Source organism: Natator depressus, chromosome 11 (genome assembly GCF_965152275.1).
Source record: "Natator depressus isolate rNatDep1 chromosome 11, rNatDep2.hap1, whole genome shotgun sequence".
In the NCBI taxonomy this organism is placed as follows: domain Eukaryota; kingdom Metazoa; phylum Chordata; order Testudines; family Cheloniidae; genus Natator; species Natator depressus.
Window position 1 is genome coordinate 61,930,087 of NC_134244.1, and position 21,873 is coordinate 61,951,959.

General features: G+C 46.7%; 1 protein-coding gene across 4 annotated transcripts in view; it reads right to left on the reverse strand.

Moving 5' to 3' along the window:
* CMKLR2 (chemerin chemokine-like receptor 2) overlaps positions 1 to 21,873 on the reverse strand; it is a 31,749-nt gene that overhangs the window by 8,062 nt on the left and 1,814 nt on the right. Inside the window, exons 1-2 of one of the 4 annotated variants that reach the window (XM_074967995.1) lie at positions 21,227 to 21,322; positions 21,031 to 21,122 (exon numbers count right to left, since the gene is read on the reverse strand). The gene's annotated coding sequence lies outside the window, so the exon portion shown is untranslated. Of the gene's footprint in view, positions 1 to 10,302; positions 10,372 to 21,030; positions 21,185 to 21,226; positions 21,323 to 21,873 lie in introns of those variants that run through there. The other 3 variants (XM_074967997.1, XM_074967996.1, XM_074967998.1) reach the window with 3 other exon arrangements.

Consider the following 21,873-nt stretch of genomic DNA (forward strand, 5'->3'; position numbering starts at 1 on the left):
CAGCATAAGGGATGCTTAGAAATATTACATTCATTTTGTGAGACCAGCTAAACTACTGATGGACAGCAGAGATGACTATAGCAGTCTTGTTTTGGCTGATTTGTGATCAAGAGTGATTTGTTGTGTAAGCAGCGTCAGGATGAGCTCCACCCTGACATCTGGTGGTGAGGTGTGGCAAGTTGTGGAAAAGAACTTCAGGGGCTGATCTCATTTGCATAGGCACACCCACCCCGCCTAGAATGAGGCCATAGCTGCCCCAAATGGTCACTTTGGCTGCTGTGGAATCCTCAGTGTCTCTCTTATTGGGGCAGGAAGAATAAATTGTTATTACCCTGATTATGGGAACTGTGCTTGGAACTGTACTTGGCCTTTTGTTATGATGGAGGGACTCACCATCAACTAAGTAGCACTCGCTAGGCAAGGGTCATGGGTTCCAAAACTCTGTGAATTGAGAGGTTGGGGGACAAGTATTAATATTTGGTGGTATGGGCCCTTGGGTGAGGGCCTTACATGCTAATTGTACTTCCTCCTCTCTTCACTGTGGAATATCAGAGCTAATTTTGATCTTATTAGGAGTCTAGTTACAGGCTGCTGAGCTCATTTTGGGCTAATGGTGCACTAGCACTGAGGCTCCCCTACTACAAGCTGAATTCACCAAAGAGCTGAACTGACTAAGAGCTGAAATCACTGAGCATTGTGTTAAGTAGTGGGGGAGCCTGAAGATATATGGTGGAGCAGTTTATGGGACAGCTGGAGTGCCTTGTGGACAGGCTGGTGGAGCTGTTCATAGGACGGCGGGAGCTGCTTGTGGGATGTGGAGCGGAGCAGTTTGTGGACTGGCTGGTGGAGCAGCGGAGCGCAGCCGAGCAAAGCAGTTCGTGGGGCGGCTGGTGGAGCGAAGGCCTATGGAGCTGTGGGGCGGTCAGCTTCAGATCATGTAAGGTGCCCCTTACCTCTCTCTCCCCCCCATCTCCACCCAGGTTGGGAGGCAAAGCTCTGCAGATAAACTTTCGAACTCTGGGGCGGCCCTGACCAGGGACAGAGACTTTTGGGTCATTGGACTTTTGGGACTTTGGGTGATTTGAGGTTGCTAGACTCAAGAACCAAAGGGAAAGGACTCGCCCCAATTTGCTTGGGGTGGTTTTTTTGCTCATGGGTTGTGTTACGAATCCTGTTGGTGGTGTTTTCCCAACATAGTGCCACATTGTTTCTCTCTGTTATTAAAAGGCTTTTTGCTACACTCAGACTATGTGCTTGCGAGAGGGGAAGTATTGCCTCTTGGAGGCGCCCAGCGGGAGTGGTATATATTTGTCCCAGGTCACTGGGTGGGGGCTCGAGCCGGTTTGCATTGTGTTATTGGAATGAATCCCCTAGATATTGAACCCGGCCCTTGTTGCTGCCAACTCTGACGGGCAGAAGGGTTACAGTTGCATTAGTGAAGCTCTGATCAAAAGAGACCAGGTTCTGCTCTCAGTTACACCTACAGCTGAGTTCAGCTGTACTGCATGGGTGTAACTGAGAGCAGCTTATGTATGGCCTACTGGATGCAGTAAGAATGAGTTTATTGGTATTATTTTCCTGAGGACTAGTTCTGGGAAGGAGTTAAGACTCAGCATGCAGATTTGGAGCCCAGTTCCAGATTTTTTTAATTCCATTAATGTTTGCCTGATAAAGGAGAGCAGGAAAAGGCTCTTGAGATATTTTGCTCATTGAACCACATCTTGCACGGCTCTTTGTCTTCAAAGGGACTACTCACTTGAGTAAAGTTATGCACATACATAAGTGTTTACAGGATCAGGTCTTTAATGTGTACATGGATGAAAAAGTATAAAATAAGCAGAAGACTGTTATACATTGACATATTCATGTTATAAAGTATATAAAGAAGAGCTACCCCATTTCATCTAGTGAGAGTGATAACTTCTGCCCTTTCTAGTTTACTCAGCCTGAGGGAATTTTATTTGTGTGTGTTATTCTGGTCAATATACGTTTTGAAAAAAAAATTAAGTGAGCCACATTTATGTAATTAAATTCTACATCCCACTGGGGTGTGGAATCTGTACAAATACCAGTACCACCCAGCTGAGTCATTTTTCAAAAAAATTGTATCATCTGCAAGAAGAACATTATAAACATGAGCAGTACCCTTAACAGCTGGAGTAAGAGTAAGTTTGAGCCAACAAGAGAACATTTTTAAAAAATCTTGAGATGACCCTTTATGTTTATTTTGAATGCCCTTACCTGCATAACAAATAATACCTTAGATTAAACTAAAATAATTTTTAAAAAGTGAAAAGTAAAATTTTACCATCTATTGCTGGTAACATTCTGCATTTCAGTTGCCAAACAGTTCACTTTCTGGTTCTCAAGTTACCAGCACAAAGGAGCAATATTTGAGTTGCAAATGCCCCACAGAAATGTTTGAATCCAAACAACTTCTTTAAAATTGAAGCTAAAAATAATACTGAAAGACCATTTTAATATGAGGTTTTGTAAAACCTCTTAAAACTCCCAAATCTTAATTTGGAAACTAAATCACCTGACAATGTCTATTCTATGTTTAGATCTTCAGAGATGCTGCCTAACAGGAGAAAAGACATTTATCAAATATCTATGTATTTCTAGTGTGAACGAAAACACACCAAATAAAAGACCCCTCTAGCAAGAGGGCCTATCTTTGTGATGTGCAGTATTGTAAAGGTGGTTTGAGGAATTATAATTCCAACGTTATGCTTTGCCCAAATACTTGATCTCTAACTCCTTTCCTTACCCCACTCTCCCAGAGGCAAAAGGTTTTTACAAGCCTGGCGTCCCTACCCAGCAAACACACGTGAGCTGTCTCACAAAAGGCATGTGCATTAAGAGTTTGCAGAGTTAGAGCCTTGTTGTGGTTTTATAAGGAGGAGAGTTGTGAGAAAATATACATAACGTTCATCTGCTAATAGACAAACAAGGGTAGAAGAAAAAAAGCAGGATTGTGGGTTGCCATTGCCGCCTGTGGACAGTCCTTGATTGGACCATCAAGAGTTGATGTAAACAGCTGCACAGAGGAAGCCATTTACAATGTGTGACAAGACTACTGGTCATACAAAACCTAGGACCATCTACTGGCACCTTAACTATTTACATATACAGATCTAGAGTGCTCCTCTAACATGTGTCCTGTCTCCCTGTGGGGGCCCCCAAACAGAGCCAAGGGAAGCATCAAGAGCTAGACAGAAGCCGTGAAAATGGATAGGTCTATGAGAGAACTTATCTACAAACAGAGGTTCAATAAATATTGCAGGCCGCTGGACAGCAATTGCTGTTAGGGCTTTCTAGTCTGTGAATGGTCGTTGCCAGAGTGGGGTGAGGGTGGGATTTGAACACTTCAAATATGCAGGCTCACTCCCTGCTGGGTTTTGGGTTGCACAAAGCAGCAGGAGAGAGGAAAATATTTCTCAATAAACTGGAAAATGTGGTTAGAAGATTGGCCGATAGTACTCAGGGACGGGTAAAAGTTACAAAATTGCTTTTAATGCATTAAAACTGACCACGTTTTAAAGATGATTATGTCTGTCAAGAGGTTTTTCAAACAGTAAACAATTCCTTTCTGCAAAGGGCAGGCAGAACACTTGCTCCCTTTGCTGTCCATTCATACTTTCTGAGGTCACAAGCCCCTCCACAAACTGAGTCCTTTTAATTTGGTTGCCCAACTAAATTTAGATATAGGTGCCTAACTTTAAGCAATCAAGTGTGAAAATGTTTAGCCTGTGTGTCTAAGTTTCCCTGTCTGTAAAAAAGAAAATAATAATTAAGCTACCTCAGAGCAGCATTATGAGCTTGGATTCATTAATGCTTGTGCCTTGAGATCCTTGGATGGAAAGAGCTAAAGAAATGCAAAGTATTAATAAATGTTTCTAGTACCCAAGAGATTTTACCATGTGCCATGGGCGGTGGTTTTTCTACACCTCTCCTCAGCTGATTCCAAGGCCAGATTCTCAACTGTTGTGTAAATCAGCAATGGCATAGCTCCAGTGACTCAGTGTCTGGAGTTGCATTGCTCTGTTACTTGTATAGTGTTACCCCCACTAAGCTTCAATTATGTAGATAACCCATTTTTTACATTTATTCATAGATTCCAAGGACAAAGGACCTTTGTGATCATCTAATCGGACCTCTTGTGTAGCACAGGCCACAGAGCTTCCCCAAAACCTTAAAGTGTATCCTTTAGAAAAACATCCAATCTTGATTTAAAAATTGTCAGTGATGGAGAATGCGCCATGACCCTTGGTAAATTGCTCCAATGGTTAATTACTCTCACCATTCAAAATTTCCAGTCTGAATTTGTCAGCTTGAACTTCCAGCCATTGGATTGTATTGTACAGAAGATCTCATTATTAAAAATTTGTTTGCCATGTAGGCACTTATAGACTGTACTCAAGTCACCCCTTAACTTTCTCTTTGTTAAACTAAATAGACTATAAGGCAGGTTTTCTCACCCTTTAATCATTCTCGTGGCTCTTCTCTGAACCCTCTCCAATTTATCCACATCCATCTTGAACTGTTGATATCAGAACTGGACACAGTATTCCAGCAGTGGTCATACCAGGGCCAAATACGGAGGTAAAATAACCTCTCTACTCCAATTCAAAAGTCCTCTGTTTATCCATCCCAGGATCACATTACCCCTTTTGGCCACAGCATCACACTGAGAGCTGATTACACTGAGACACTGAGTGTTCAGCTGATTATCCACCAGGTCATCTTTTGTTTTTATTTAAAAGTTTTCCTCTGTCACATGAAAGATGGGTTTTGTAGTTATAAAATGGGACTTGGAATTTGGCCCTGTGGGTTCTATTCCTGGCTATGCCACACATTTCCTGTTGGATCTGGGGGAGTCGTTTGACCTCTCTGTGTCTCAGTGTTGAAATCAGACTAAGGTTTTCAGTCTAAAATAGCAGATGACAAACAGACAGTTACAATTTCAGTTCATTTTGTACTGTGTGAAGTCTTCTTAAAGGATCAAAGTTCTCCTAAGACCAACAACGTTTGGGCCCTAGTGAATTATCTAGGTAGCTTATTCTAGGAATTTGGGATGCAACCATTTCCCAGATTCGACTCTCATCACTTAAAATCAATAGACGGGGTCAAGTGAAGGCTTGTTTGCAGTCTGTGTTTGTTAAAAATAAACATGAATATATGGGTGGCAAGTCCATTTATTCAGTTTTGTAAACCAAGGTCACTGCACTTGCTTGGGGAAGATTTGGCCAGTAAAGTTGATTGTAGAGGTCACAATGTTAGATCCTGTCACAAGAAAGTTGAAACTAGCAGAGCTGGCCGTCTCTCTGCTGTTAATTTTGTAACAAGAATTGTATTACAGAGACCCTCTTCTAAATACTCATGAAAGATCCTGGACAGGGCTTAAATTCTCACAGAGTATTTCCCGGAGCCCTGGGGCTCGGGGCTTCAGCCCCACGGGAGGCACGCCAGGGCTCGGGGCTTCAGCCCTGAGGGTTTGAAAATATTTACCAGAGCTCCACTCCAGATAGCTCCACCTGAATTTAAGCGCTGGTCCTAGACGTTTCAAATTCCACATATGTGATCTTATGATCAAATAACCACATATATGTGCTTAGAGAAGAATTTGCAGAAGTTCTTGGACTTAGGAGGCCTCGGCTACAGAGGTGAATCAGATTTTCAAAGCAACTAAAATTTTCAAAAGGTTGTCTGATGCTTGTTGGCCATGCCAGGTTTAAGACAGATTTTGGTCTAGAAATCTGTTTCACTCAAGAGATGTCAATGCAAACTATTTCAGACTCTCTGAGAATTTGAAGTGCTTATTTAGGCAGTTATTCTCCTCCCCAAAAAAGGGAATATATCAAGTTCCCCACAAAGTTCACCCACAAAGTTCTCCAAAGAGCAGATGGGCTGTGTACAGTTCGTCAGAGATATTTAGCTCCGACAAACTACTTAAAGGTAGGGGATCTTTGACAAAGGTCCACAAAGGCACCTTTGGAGATTGTAAACCCCACCAGGACTACTGCTGAGATTACAAACCCCCATGCATGAATAGCTGTGCATGTTATTCATAAACAAGAGCAAAACAAAGAGGAATGAATCTCATTTTGCATTTGGTTTCAGGTACTTAACTAAGATAAAAATATTTCTTAGAAGAGGCATCCCTGGGTTTTAAATAGCTGAGTTGGGACAGTGATTTGGCTTCCTTGGTTTCTGCATTGTGAGCCAGGTAGTCACTGCAGACACTATAAATAACTAGCAATCTCAGTTTGGCAAAAATGTTGCCATACGTACAGAGAGGTACATATAGCATCTCAGAGTCAAAAGAAGATATGAGAGATGGAGCAGAATCAGACTTATCATGATAATGCTATTTGGAATTTGCATTTTCATCTAGTGATGTGGGACCTCATTCTGATTTCATTTGCTCCAGTGTAAATCAAGAATAACTCTACAGAAGGCATGGAGTGACAGGTGTAACACAGGTATGTGCGGAACAGAATCAGGCCCACTACATTTGTCATGTAAATAGTAATCAAGATTACTGTTCTAGCCTATGCTAGATGACTGATAATGATGTGATTCCATAGCCTGTAGCTGGACAACAAGAATGGGCTATGCAATGGACAAAATGGCTAAACAGAGTCCCTTACAGACATGGGTAAGTTGCAGACAATCATTCGAGCAAGCACAGGTCTGAATGTCTGTAGCAGTCTCTTCATTACGTCTCTCTGAATGAAGGCGCATTCCATGTTCATGTACAGCATGTTATTTCCTCATCTCCTAAATGCTGTTATGTCAAAAGCAGCTTTCTTTGAACAAGGCCAGGCATGCACTGTTACCTACATATCTGCCATATTCAAAACACAAACCTGTTTTGCCAGGCATCAGAAGTCAGGTCTAAGCTTTAAGAAGTTTGCCAGTATAGCTATACCAGCGTAGTTAAACTGACAATCCTCCCAGAGTAGACAAAACTTACTGGCAAAGTTTTACTGATTTAGCTCATACAGTTCACCAAGCAAAATAAGATATACTGGCAAAACCATTTTTTTCCCTGAAAGAAAAGGAGTACTTGTGGCACCTTAAAGACTAACCAATTTATTTGAGCATGAGCTTTCGTGAGCTACAGCTCACTTCATCGGATGCATCCGATGAAGTGAGCTGTAGCTCACGAAAGCTCATGCTCAAATAAATTGGTTAGTCTCTAAGGTGCCACAAGTCCTCCTTTTCTTTTTGCCAATACAGACTAACACGGCTGTTACTCTGAAACCATTTTTTTCCCTGGTATAACTGTGTCTACACTAGGGCTTTTGAGCAACACAGACCAGTGGTTCTCAACCAGTGAGACGGGGGTACACAGAGGTCTTCCAGGGGGTACATCAACCTATCTAGATATTTGCCTAGTTTTACAACAGGCTACATAAAACTAGCAAAGTCAGCACAAATTAAAATTTCATATAGACAATGACTTGCTGAGTATATACTGCGCTATATACTACATCAGCAGTCCTCAAACTGTGGGCTGTGACCCCAAAGTGAGTCATGAGTTTGTTTTTATGGGATCGTCAGGGCTGGCGTTAGACTCGGAGCTGAAGCCCAGACAACTTAGCTTTGTGGGGCCCTGGGCAATTGCTCTGCTTGCCAGTCCTTAACACCGGCCCCAAGAGTAGGAATACACTCAATGGGGAGAAAAACATAATTGCTGCAGTTGTTTCACTGCCTCCCAGAATGATAAGGCTCCCAGTGAAAAACAGGCTCAAGTATCACACTGAAATGTAAGTACTGTACAATATTTATATTCCAATAGATTTATTTTATAATTATATGGTAAAAATGGAAAGTCAGCAATTTTTCAGTCATAGTGGGCTGTGACACTTTTCTATTTTTATGTCTGATTTTGTAAGCAAGTAGTTTTTTAAGTGAGGTGAAACTTGGAGTACACAAGACAAATCAGACCCTGAAAGGGGTATAGTAGTCTGGAAAGGTTGAGAACCACTGTCACAAACATACCACAAATACTCCCCCTCTCCCCACCAAAAAAATTGGCATTGCTATACCAGCAAAAGCTTCTAGTGTACACCTAACCTGACTGAAAGAAGTCATCTGACCACTTGTCACAAGGGAACAATGTATCTTTCCCATGCTCAGGGAACTCAGAAATAACCACAGCCATAATTCTGACACTATCAGAAGTGATTTATCTTCACACAGGCCCCAAGCACTGAGACTCCCAGAAAATATAATAAAGCAGGAATTCTCCACCTCCATGGAATGATTAATGGCGGTTTGTGGAAGCTGGTGGAGTCTATGGTGTTGGCTCCTCCTTGCTTCCACATGTTAAAAAATATGCAAACACCTTCTTAACATTACTTTTCTACGTATGGAATTGCTGTAGTTGCTACAGGTATGTTACGGGATCAAGAATAATAGAAGTGGTCGGCATGCTTATGAACTGGAAGGGAGAGGGCTATGAGACAATCTCTGTTAAAGTGTGGCCTAGTTGTGAATAAAGCATGAGAACCTTTACAACAGTATCTAAAAATAAGAGTTTAGGGGGAAAGGGCCATTGCAATTTGAAATATAGCATTGTGCCTACAGTACATGCTACGTGCCAGAACTAAGTACCTACATGCCCTATCTATAGGAGCTGAGCACCTCACAAGCACTAGTGAATTTGACCTCACAAGGGAAGTAACATTATCCCCATGGGAACTGAGGCACCGAGAGATTTCAGGTTTCACAGTAGCAACCGTGTTAGTCTGTATCCGCAAAAAGAAAAGGAGGACTTGTGGCACCTTAGAGACTAACAAATTTATTTGAGCATAAGCTTTCATGAGCTACAGCTCACTTCATCGGATGAAGTGAGCTGTAGCTCACGAAAGCTTATGCTCAAATAAATTTGTTAGTCTCTAAGGTGCCACAAGTCCTCCTTTTTTTTAGAGAGATTTCAGTGACTAGGTCACACAAGAAGCCCTATGATAAGAACCAGGAATTAAACCCAGAGTGCCTGTCCCGTATCCAAACCACAAGACCCTTCTCTCTTTTTTAAACATAACCACTAACCACTCATTTGCAGTGGAAGGAGGGAGCCACAACATCCCTCTTCTGAGAATATATCCCTACCCTGAGAAGAGGTTATGCTGTGTTACAGCAAGTCCTGCCCACCCCACTCTTACTGTCCTTTATGGGGAAACTGGACCCACCTGGAAAGCAGCTGCAGTTTTTAGATGGTTTGCCAGATCAGAGCCAGTAAGCATACGTTAGAAAGACACACAGCATGTGAATTCACATCCATACCATCTCAACAGGAAATCCCACACTCCAGGTGCAGGGTTTGCCAGAGGTCCAACTAATCCACTCACCAGCTGACAAAGCCCAGCAGTGGAGTGCTAAATGAACCTACTTAGATTACTGCACAGTGGCATGCACATGAATGATTATTTCAAACAGGTTGGGAGTGCCTTCCATTCATCCTAGAGCCCCAGCAATTCCTTCTTTGGATCACAGCCACAATACCTACACTCCCTCCTGATGGAGCTACCCGCTGTTTAATTTTTCAGCACCTGAGCTACAAAATCAGCTAACTGCTGTGATGTCAATATTCTGATCAAGCATGATGGACAGTGCAGGAAATGTTTTCCCATGACTCTCTAGGTGATGGGTGGGAGGCATATAGTCCTCTTGCTTTACAATTGGGTGGTGTCCAGCAATGGAATAGGATTTTGTTTATCACTTATATAAGCATTACATTGCTTTGAGCACAGTCTCTTTTCTCATGATTACACCTGTTCAATGAACAGGTGCTTTCACATTATAGAGATCCTCTTGCTATGGTGGGGAGCAGACGGGGCTTATTTCTAGGGTCCATGTATTGTACAAGGCCCCAGGACATCCATCAAGAACAGAGGTTTCTTTCATACTTTCTTTATCAATAATCATCCTCCAGGAGGGCTAGACATTTACTCAGCCCCCAAGCCTAGCATGGCATTGGGAGCTTTCCCAGCCACTGAAGAGCAGGGCCAGTGCAAGGATATTTTGCGCCCTAGGCAAAACTTCCCCCTTGGGCCCCCCCCGCGACAACCTCCGAAAACTAGTAAACTTAGCATTATAAACAGCCTGTCAGAACAGGTAACAGCTGTTGTCAGGGGCTGCGAGTTATATACACTCATGGTGCCCGCGCTCCAGCAATATTCAGGGCCCGGGGACCCGGCTCCACCAATGTTTAGGGCTGAGTCTCTCCCCCGGCCCCATCTGCCACCTCCCCCGAACGTCCCCCAGCCCCCACTTGCTGCCCCCACTCACCTCCCCTGGCCCCAGAGCCAGCAGCTCACGCTGACTCTGCTCTGCCGGCTCCCCGCATCAACTGCTGCCGCAGGGTCCTAGTGCCCCCCATTCCCTAATGGCAGGGCAGGCTGCCCTTACCCTGCCCTTCCGCCCTAGCCCTGAGCGTCTCCAACGCCCCAAACCCCTCAACCCCAGCCCCAGACAGAGCCCTGATCCCCCCACACCCTAACCCTCTGTCCCAGCCCTGAGCCCCTCCCACACCCCACACCCCAAACCCCTCATCCCCAGCCAGAGCCCTTATCCCGCCACACCCTAACCCTCTTCCCCAGCCCTGATCCCCCTCCCACACCCCAAACCTCTCATCCTCAGCCCCCACCCCCTCCTATCCCCAAACTCCCTCCCAGAGCCTGCACCCCTTCCTCCTTCCCACACACCCCCTCCTGCCCCCAAACTTCCTCCCAGAGCCTGCACCCAAACTCCCTCCCAGAGCCTGCACCCCTCATCCCCTCCTGCACCCCTGCCCCAGCCTGGAGCCTACACCCAGCACCCAAACTCCATCCCAGAGCCTGCATCCCTCACCCCCTCCTGCACCCCCACCCCTTGCCCCAGCCCAGAGCCTACACCCAAACTCTATCCCAGAGCCTGCACCCCTCACCCCCTCCTACACCCCCACCCCCTGCCCCAGCCCAGAGCCTACACCCAAACTCTATCCCAGAGCCTGCACCCCTCACTCCCTCCTACACCCCCACCCCCTGCCCTAGCCCAGAGCCTGCACCCAAACTCCCTCCCAGAGCCTGCACCCCTCACCCCCTCCTGCATCCCCACCCCTTGCCCCAGCCCAGAGCCTACAGCCAAACTCTGTCCCAGAGCCTGCACCCCTCATCCTCTCCTGCACCCCTGCCCCAGCCCAGAGCCTACACCCAGCACCCAAACTCCATCCCAGAGCCTGCACCCTACACCCCTCCTGCAACCTAATCCCCAGCACAGGGTCTGCACCCCAGACCTCCTCCCCTCACCCAAACTCCCTCCCAGAGCCGTAGGCAGGTGGGGGGAGGAGTTTGGGGGGGGGGCAGGTTCTGGGCACCACCAAAATTTCTACAAACCTGCCACCCCTACTGTTGTAATGTTTCTTTTTTACCTTTAAGGCGTTTCAGTTGTTTGCCATTGCCTCTGATGGTGTCCCATTCAAAGTCTTACTAACGTGCAAAGCTAAACAATTGAGCCTTGCATTGTATCACCAGCCAGATTAGGCAGGGTGACAAATCCCCCTTGCCCCAAAGGGCCATTATCCCCGGGTGACTAATTTCTACTCCAAGTCTGTAAAGCAGACTTTTAAGGTAAATACATTATTCCTTCAATATTACCCATGCACACATCTCACAAAGATTCTCACTCTTGACAAGTTACCAGCCTTATGTAGATCCCTTCCACGTTCCTCTTTGTGGGTAAGTGCCCTGTAAGACACGTGTGGGGTGCAGTGAGTTTGTCAGGCCTGTGGTGACAGCTGTTTATGAAGATCGGGGGGCCTTTGTCAACGGGTGCTGGTGTCACAGTGAGCTTGGGGTGGCTGACAGTATGGGGCAGGGCACTGAGGCTGGTGGGGCAGGTAACACTCACTGGGCTGGGGGGGCAGGCAGTGCTGGGATGGGGCAGAGGCAGGTACCTGTCAGTCTCCAGTGCATGGGCAGCTTCAGGGCCAGCAGCCTCTTCACCTCGGAGTCTCCCCTGCTTGCCCGGGGACCACCCCTCCTCTCAGGCTTCCCGGCCGCTGTCGCCACGGCCGCCCAGGAGGAGGCAGGCCAGGGGTGCCGCCGTGGAGGAGACGCAAAGGGCCGGGCTCGGCTGGGGCTCTGCACCTGCTGGCCAAGAGCAGCAGGAACCGGCCGCCGCTCGCGGGGGGGAATCTGGGCGGCCCGAGCCCAGGGAGACTACACTCCCCTCCTGCCCCTTGCGTCTCCTCCGTGGCAGTGCCCACCACCCCCGGTGGCAGCGGCCGGGGAGCCTTAGAGGAGGCGCGGCCCCCGGGCAAGCGGGGGAGACTCCAAGGTATAGAGGCTGCTGGCCCTGGCGTGGCCCAAGCACTGGAGACTGACAGGTATCTGCCTGTAAGCAATAGTGTAAAAATAAATGTTGGGGCACCGCTTTTTGGCACCCCCAAATTTGTTCCTGGTTCTGCCACAGGCTTCCTTGGGTATTTCACTTTCCTTCTCACTTAGGGCTCAGCTCTGCAGGGTACTGAGCAATTCTAAAGATGGGAGTTCAGGGAGCTGGGCATCCTGCAGGCTAATAATACTTCACCATCTCCCAGAGATTGTAGGAGGCTGAGTTCATTCACCTGGGATCCTTTGAAGGAAGGAGAGACAGGTGGATAAAGTATTTCATTGCAAACAGCTGCATTTGCTTGCTGTTCACTAATCACCACTGCTCCCCCTGCTTTTTCATTTGGTAGACTTCAGATGGTGTACAGCGCTTGCAGTGCCATGATCACAACTGTTTGAGGAGATTAATGTTTATAGAAGAGTACATAGAGGTACCAGCTGAGATCAGAGCTTCATTGTGCTAGGTTCTGTACATACACATAGTGAGAAACAGTTCCTGCCCTGCTTATAGTCTAAACAGACCAGACTGATGAAGGATGGCAGTGGAGACAGAAGTGATGCCCAAGGTCATACAGCAGGTCAGTGGCAGAGATGCAGATAGAATCTGTGCCCCCTAAATGCCAATCTAGCTCCTACTAGACCAGACGGGTTGAACTCAGGGTGAAATGTTTTAAGTATATTCAAGAAGCAGAGGCAACATTTCTGAAAAATTCTGGGGGAGGCAAAGCTGTGTCAGCATATAAAATATTACAATATTATATTGTATCTTGCAAAAGTTGGGAGAGGAAGGTGGAGCACAGAGACCTATGAAAAGTCGGGGGGGGGGCAACTGTCCCCCTTCTCCCATAGCAAATAACACCCCTGTTAAGGAGGCTGTTGGCCCTCCGTACTGGTGACTATTTAATGTCTATTTACTGGGAAGTACAAGGCAGAGGAACAGGAGTGGGGCTTGGGAGGACAGTGAGGAAAGAACATTTTGAAGGAAGGAGAAGAAAAGACGAGAGAAGTGAGGAGATAGTGAAGAGGGACAGGGCAAAATGTCAACGGAAGTCTCCAACTATCTACTTCCTCTCTGTCCCCCTTAATCTTCCTGTGGTCCTAGTAGCAGGCCACAGATCCTGTAAATTAAACAGTGAAAGCTCTTTTCCTCTCACCAGAAAGTACATACGCATGAAACAGAGAAGTAATTGAGAAGTGGGCAATAACCCAGTGCTCCAACTCACACACCACTACTCCTCCCTCTCTCTGCGTGTGCTGGCCAGATGTTTTTCAGATGCCTTAAACTTCACTTGCCAGAGTTAACCTGCCCAAGGGAACAGAGTCAGAGTCCAAGCAAAAAAATAAATAAATAAGAGGAACAACTATTATAGTCTCTGGTACACCCCCCGTCCCAGTTCCTTCCACCATTTGGACTCCATTCTTATGCAGGCAAAACCTCACTACTGTCAGGGGGCGTTTATACGTAAAACCTGAGCAAGGACCTCAGTATTAAAGGGCCTGCAATAATGAATCCATGAACTACAGCAGCACTCAATGGCTTCAGTCAGGCAAAAATATAAGAATGAATGATGTTATCCCTCTGTTCTATTGAAAGGCAAAATGCTCCTCTGGCCAAGGAACCACGAGCAGATGAGTAGGATCCAAGGTAGAAAAAGAGATGAGGAACATTTTCTGTGTGCTTCTCTTCTACCTCTGCAGAAGCCTGGGGGTGAAGCCTGAGAGTCTTGTACCAGAAGGGCAAGGATCTAGCCACATCTACCAGTGCAGGAGGAACAGTCAGAGAGACTAAAAACTGAGAGGAGGTGGTAGTTGGGAATAATGTGTTTGACCAGGAGCTGACTGCTTTGGCAGATGAGTCCTGCAGAAGAGAGGGAGGGGGAAGCAGGTTCAGCGAGAAGCCAAAGGCAGACAAAGAAGGAAAGATGGCGACTCTGTGGGGAATGAGCTACGAGGGCATTGCAACCCTTTTGGACCCATTGCTGCTGATGGGGATGGCAGAGAGCTGCAGTGCCTGAGACTGGATTTACCTGCAACTGAGTCAACTTTGCTAGCCTGAGCTGCAAGAACTGGTGTCGTAGGCATCCCTGTGAGCCCCATCGCTGGAGAAAAGTTACATCTGAGTTAGAACTGGTCATTTTGTTTGAGGGATCTTAGTGCAGTAAAGTAAAGCCTCCATATGCCAGTCTGGTGGTGTTAAGGGGCTGTATTGGAGCTGTAACTAGACAGGGGAGAATTCTCCCAGTACAGGAGCATCCTAGGGCTGATGTGGGATCTTATGCTTCCTGCCACCCTGCACGTGCCCCAGCAAAGGGGGCATGCTGGGGACAGTGCTGAGGGTATATAATTATAGGAACGGAATAATAGCTCTTTAAAGTAGTTTGAGCCCCCTAGTGACCCTCACTGTCTTCTGTTGCAGAAGCCACCAGAGCTGTGTCAGAGCATAGGGTTGTCAGCTGTCCAGATTTTCCAACGACTGTCCCTTTTTTGAGGTAGCTGTCCTGGAATATCTGCAAGGATGTTCAATATGCACTGCCAGCTGTCCAGTTTTATGGACTCAGAATCATCCCGCAAGTCCTGATTTTTGTATCTCAGAGGTGGCAACCGTAGCAGTAGCGTATATATGGAGTCAGGCCTGTTATATAATCAGTAAACACTGTGCCAGTTGTGGTTCTTTCATATTGCTATGTTGCAGGATGCCAAAGGAGAAGGCCTTGCCTTCCACCCTCTTTTCCCTTTAGTACAGAGCACAGGGGCAGCCATAATGTAGCCCTGCACTGTTGTGAATTTGTTAGCTTCTGAGTGACTGGATTTAAAACAACATGCTCTTGGAGCCAGTGAGTGAAAATCAGCCAGGTATCTGTTCATTAGAACAAGAAACACATGGCTAAGCTGTTGGCACAGATTCTGTATTGTGTAATGAATAAACAGGCTTCTACCAAGAGCAGTACACAGAATACCACTCTGTAAACAGAAAAGGAGTACTTGTGGCACCTTAGAGACTAACAAATTTATTTGAGCATAAGCTTTCGTGAGCTACAGCTATAGCTCATGAAAGCTTATGCTCGAATAAATTTGTTAGTCTCTAAGGTGCCACAAGTACTCCTTTTCTTTTTGCGAATACGGACTAACACGGCTGCTACTCTGAAACCTGCACTCTGTAAACAGTAGGTCAGCATTGTCTGGAGGTATAGAACATCCCCATTCTTTAGGTGAAAACAAGAGTAATAATAGATCTAGAAATCCAGGTGGAAAATCTGTTGGCATAGGCAGAAGGGAATGCATAAAGACAAAGATTTTATTATTAGCAAGGACAATTATAACTTCACCTCTTTGAATCAAGCTAGCTAGCTGAAATATGAGTTTCCTAAAATAGTAGTTAATAGCATCCCAGAAATTATTCATTAGCTTGTCAGATCAGAAGCAACAGTGCAGAGTAAAAAGGAGAATCTATACTAGTCAGCATCTTAGTCACGAAGAGCATCATTAGTGATTAAAAGCCCCCACCAGTTCTAGAACTGGGAGGAAATGTACGGCAAGAACCTGACTGACTTCAGTTGCCCACCTATTTGGATCCAGCTACAGAATTCAGCCTCTCAGGACCAAATCCTCTCAGCTGCAGTGCCAAGCTTGAAAAGGAGGAAGGAAGGAACCCTACCTCCCAGGCCAAAGAGTGACACTAGAGGCCACTCCATGCTGGCTATAGAAGCCTCAAAACTACAGTAACTGGTGCTTAAAGTGGTCTGAAAAAGGTGTGTAGGTATGTGGGGGGTGACAGACAGGGAATCTCTCAACCTCAGAGCAGAAGCTTTAGTAAGACAATGCTTAAAGTCCACCCCTCAGCAGGGTCTTTGGCCCATTGCAAGCCCTCCCCTTCCCCCACTTTAAGTACTGTGTAATAGGGTGGCCACCACCAAAGCATCCCCAGGGTGCCTTTGCAGTCTTTGCACCTGATTCTTCAGGGCTCCTGAGACTATGTGGGGTTTGTTTTTCTCCTTCAATCACAGCCCGTTGCGGGGGGGGGGAGAGGTCTGGTTTTCTTTATTTACAAAGCTCAAAAAAGCAAATGCAAACAAAAAAGGCATTTCCCTAATCACTCACACAGTCCCCAAGAATCCGCAGTCTCCCTCCCTGCCCAACTGCTTCAGGTCTTGGAACCAGCTGCCGGAGGCTCCTTTCCTGCACCAGGTGTCTCTAGTTGGCTCATTTAGCAAGCCTGCTCTAGTTCTTCAAGTCAGGCAGGCTCCCTCACTCCCTTTGCTCTCACATACCCCTCACCACTCTGAGTGGCCTGTCAGAGCACTCACCACCTGGCTCACCACCTTTGTCCGTCCTGGACAGAAGGTCTGAAGTCTGGTGGCTCTTGCTGGGACAATGCTGTCCAGGAAAATAAAAGGGAAGGGTACCAATGGGTAACCCAGGCATTTGAATCTCTCATCATCTGGAGCCATCAGAGCAGCGCCTGGTCAGTGACAAGGAAAAAGGGAGTCCAACGCAGATAGCGGTGCCGGGCTTCACTGCCCAGCATTCCTTCTCGAGGACCAATACCACGTTTCACAGTCCAGGAGTTTCCTACTTCTACAGGATAGGATGTTCTTGAGTGTGAAACTTCTAGGACAGTACTGCTCCCAGGACCCAGTGTGGTTCTATCTGGATGGGAACCAGGAAGGGTCTTAAGGCGTTTCTTGCTGGCAGGTTTGAGGTCTTATCCTACCTGCCAAAGTGACACCCTAGATAGTCACGCTCCATCATGGGACACTCTCACTGCCTATGTCCCAGCTGCCTACAGCAATAACATATGATCGGTCTCTCTTGAATGGTCAACAAAGGCCCGCTTGGATCCTGGGGTCTCAAAGCGCCTCTGACTGGAGATCTCCAGGATGGTAGAGGCTCTGTCCCTTGAGGGGGGCCCAATACCAAGGGCACCTCCTCATTCCTGGGGTGCCGAAACCTGGAGCAATGCCAACAACCCTTGAGTTATTGCAGGGTGGGGAGAGGGTTAGGAGGTATTATCCTAACACCTGAAGCTTCCGCCTCTAGAAACCGCTCTGTCGTTTCTACAGCCTCTGCGATGGTTAATGGGGCAGAACTGACAAACCCTAAGCTCGTACTGCTATGGGGAGAATTTTTAAATGCTGTTCCAAAACAATGCTATCCATCAGGTCACCCATGGGGTCAGCCAGTGAGTGGCCAAGTTGCGGAGCCGTTGGATGACAGCCCCTTTTTAGAAATGGTTCCTCATGAAACTTCCTATCATAGATTTTTGGAATGAGTCCAAGCTAATCCAATACGGCCACCTTCAGGGTAGAGTAAGATTGGGCTTCATCTGTACGCAGGGCCCTGCAAGCAGCTTAGGCCTCCCCAGGGTGATCAGGTGACGGGGAGGTGAGGTGGGCAGGGGAGCGGGGTGAGGAGGTGAATGAGGAGGTGAGCAGCAGGTGGGCAGGCGGGGGCAAGGAGGAACTCCCCCTACCAGAACCTCCCCCTCCCCCCAGTACCTCCCGCCTGTCGGCAGGCCCCACTGATCAGCGCCTCCCCCTCCCTCTCAGCGCCAACTGCAGATCAGATGTTTTGTGATGTTAGGAGGTGCTGGGGGAGAGGGCAGAGGAGTGAGGGTGCAGCGTGCTCGAGAGAGGGGGTGGAACTGGGAGTGGGAAAGGGGTGGAGTGGGGCTGGGGTCTTGGCAGAGCCAGAGCGGGAAGCAGCCCCCGGCAGATTAGAAACTCGGCCCCTATGTCCCGGGCCCCGCATCCCTGTAGGGACAGTCCTGGCCAGAAGTAAGCCCGCGCCCCACCCACCAGCTTGGAGTTCTCTCCTGCACCCCAAGCCCCTCATCCCCAGAGCCCACACCCCCAGACAGAGCCCTCATCTCCCTGCACCCCAACCCCTGCCTCAAGCCACAGCTCCCTCCCACACCCTCAACCCCTCATTTCTGGCCCCACCCCAGAGCCCGCAACCCCAGTTAGAGCCCTCACCCCCTCATGCACCTCAACCCCCTGCCCCAACCCAGTGAAAGTGAGTGAGGGTGGGGGAGAGCATTGAGCAAGCCACCGAGGGAGGGGGAAATGTAGTGAGCGGGGGGCAGGGCCGCGGGGCAGGAGCATGGCCACAGGGGGATGGGAGGGGCTAGGGTGTTTGGTTTTGTGCGATTAGAAAGTTGGCAACCCTAGCCTCCCCATGTAGCTAAAAGGGTGAGCGGAGAGGCTTCTCTCCCAGGCCATGGTGGCTGCCACCCACTCAGATGTCAGGAAGGCTCCCGGGTCAGTAGAGTTAGCTTGGTTAGGGTGGGTCCTGGGAGAGCCTCAGCAGGGAACACCCTTGTAAGAGCACCCAGCTAACCTAGCACAAGCACTCTGGCCACCTTGGCCTGGAACTGCCAATTCTGTTCCTGTTCAGCCAGTTAGGCCTCCTGTGTGTGCTGCTGGGTGGCTAGTAAGACCTGGAGCAGATGATTTTGCTCCTTCTCTGCCTGTTGCTGTTGTATCATTAATTACAAGACTTCCTCCATGGACCCTCTTGGAGAAGGGGATGCTAAAAGTCCCTGCTCAGGTGCCAGGTGTATTGGGGTGGCCACCACCTGAGTGCCCCCTCATGGCCAGAGGAGACTTTGCAGTGCCCCACCTCTGTTTTCTTCTTCTTCAGGGCTCCCTAAACAAACCCCACACAGTCTTTCTCCTTTCAATCACAGGCCTTCTTGGGAGTCTGGTTTTCTTTATTCACAAAGCTCCAAAAAACCAACCCAACAAAAAAAAAATTCTCCAATAATTTACAGAGTCCCCAGAAATCTGTCCTAATCTGTATCCAGCACTAGCTGCCCTGCTCAAGTGGACTCCCTTGGACATTCTCCCAGTCAGTCCCTTTCCCTGCAGAATTCCTTCAACTCTTGTCACGAATGAGCTCCTAGAGCAGTGGTCTCCAAACTTTGAGGGTTGTGCCCCCCTTGCCACATCCAGTGCCCCACTCTGGAGCCAGGGCGGACAGGGGTAAGGGTCCCAAAGCTTGGGGTGGGGCTAGGGAATGTTTCTCAGCACCCTGTAGGGGGGCACGCCCCACAGTTTGGGACCACAGTCCTAAAGGTTTCTTCCCTGCACCAGCCGTCTCCGGTTGGCTCATTTAGTAAGTGTGCTCCCGGCTTCAAATCTCCTGCAGACAGCTCCCTCACTCCCGGTTTTCTTTTACATGCTCACAGCATCTTTGATAGGAACTGTTCCCTGTCTGCCCTTCCCTGACTTATGTGGAGGAGGGGGAATTAGGTTGGTGGAGATTTACAGTTGTGTAGAAGTGACACTGGATAGATTTAGAGCAGGTTATCAGAGGCTTGCACTTCCTATTTTAAGACAGGTGAAACAATAATGAAGTTAGCTAATCAAAGTAATTTAAATCCTGAGCAAATGATTAAATATTTACAATGGTCCAGGTATACTTAATCCTACCTCGGTGCAGGGGAGATGGACTAGAATACCAGATGACCTCTCAAGGTGCATTCTAGTCCTACATTTCTGTGAATTCTCAAGTCTTTATTTAGCAAGGTATGTAAGCATGAGCGACCTCATTGAAACCTAAGGGCTGAGTCCAGCCTGCAGGATTTGACCTATGGAGTGTAGACAATGTGCTACAGTTTTCCAAATTTGGTGTGTCCATTTTCTTCCTTTAGCCTGATGATCTCTCTCCTCTCCCCTAAAAGATGTAAACTATTGTAATAATTTTCAAAAGTTATTCAACAATATAACTTTTTATTTAAAAAATAAATTCTCCTGTACAGAGTTTATAAAACTTCTTGTTTCCTTTGTTTACATGGTTAGTTCAGAGATTCAGTTAATAGGATTCTGGAAGGAGTTTAAGTTAAATATAATTGATTTTGTGAAATTTTTGTTTTTATTAGATTTCACTTAGAAAAGCTATGCATGACAATTCTGTGGTTACTGCAAATATAGAAGTGAATCCTATCCTGTACTACTGTATAATGACACTAACAGGCACAAGTCTAATTTGTCTTTCACTGTCCGCTGCCCTGATACACACATTTTCTTAGTCACTTCACCAGAGCAGGACAAGACTTTGCTCATTACTAATTACTTCCCAATTCTGACATATGGAATGATCTTATTAATCGATTACCTGAGCTCATGAGGATTCTTGATTTTTTTTCTAGAATTACCTCTTCAATAAGGCTTTGGATCAGGCTCATACTGTCAGTGGAAAGATTCTGTTCACTTCAGGGGGCTTTGGGTCAGACCCCCTATGCTTATTTCCAGTGAGGTTGGAATTGGTTTAGAGATGTGGCAAATTTGTGCAATCCCTAAACAATTCTAACTCATTAAAGTCAAAACACAAAGCACAGACAGAGAGAGACTGATCCTGATTCTTGTTTACCTTAAGGTTACATTGCACCACTCTGGCAGCATAAATGGGACTTAGAGGGGTGTAAATGAACTTTAGTAGAAAGCTATTAAAAATGTAACTCACTCCCACTTTCAGATTCCTTGATGCTGCCAGAGTAGTGTAAATGAGATTCAAGCCCTTTCTTCAGAGAAACCTTTTTAGTCAGCGGGTGTTCTCCCATGTTGCTTGTTTGTCTTCAGGAATCATATTGCTGGAAAACTCATTAGCTCAAGACAGTTAAAATGAACAAACAGAAAAATCCACATACCAATTTGCTTCTGTTGGAAGAAAATACCTCTGTGATGGATGTAACCTCCACAGCTGAAGGAAGACTGAAGTGCAGAGTTCAGAGTGACTTCCCTAAAATGGAATAACAGTGTTTAGCAAGAGGAAATTGGAAAACATTTCCAGACTTCTGGACTTGTTTAGAAATATTGGCTGTCTTTATAAACCCAGCATCCTACCAAAAATAAATTCTAGCCATATGAATGAATCACTTTAGGTCACTGTCTGCAGGGAAGCAGAGGGAGTTGTTGTTGAATGGAAATAGTTGCATGTGTAGCATTCATAAGGGAATGTTAAGTAACACATGCTGTTTTCTGATATGCAATGGACGGATTGCACAGTATGTCTTTGGTGTGCATTTTGGTTCATAGAAAGTAATTTTAAATGAGCAGAAAAGCACTACAATGAGGTTAAATCATACATTCTAGTTATTTACTGAAAATAGGTTTTTTTCTTTGTGTCTGAGATGCATGAAGCCAACAGATACCACAGGTCAAATCCTCAACTGGTAGGCAGCATGTTCTAGTAGATAGACCACCAGGAGGGGACTCAGGTGAGCTGGGTTCTTTTCCTGGCTCTGTCACTGGCCTGCTGGGTGACTTTGGGCAAATCACTTCACCTCCCTGTGGCTTAGTTTCCCCATCTGTAAAATAGGCAAAATTATATTGAGCTTCTTTGTAAAGCACTTTAAGATCTATTGGTGAAAAGTGCTGGGTTTTATAAGAGCTAGATGGCATAATTAAAAGTCAGTGTGCAATCCTGCTTGACACCAGCTGAGGACCAGGCCTCCTATTGTTACACAAAAACACCCAAACACAACTCACCA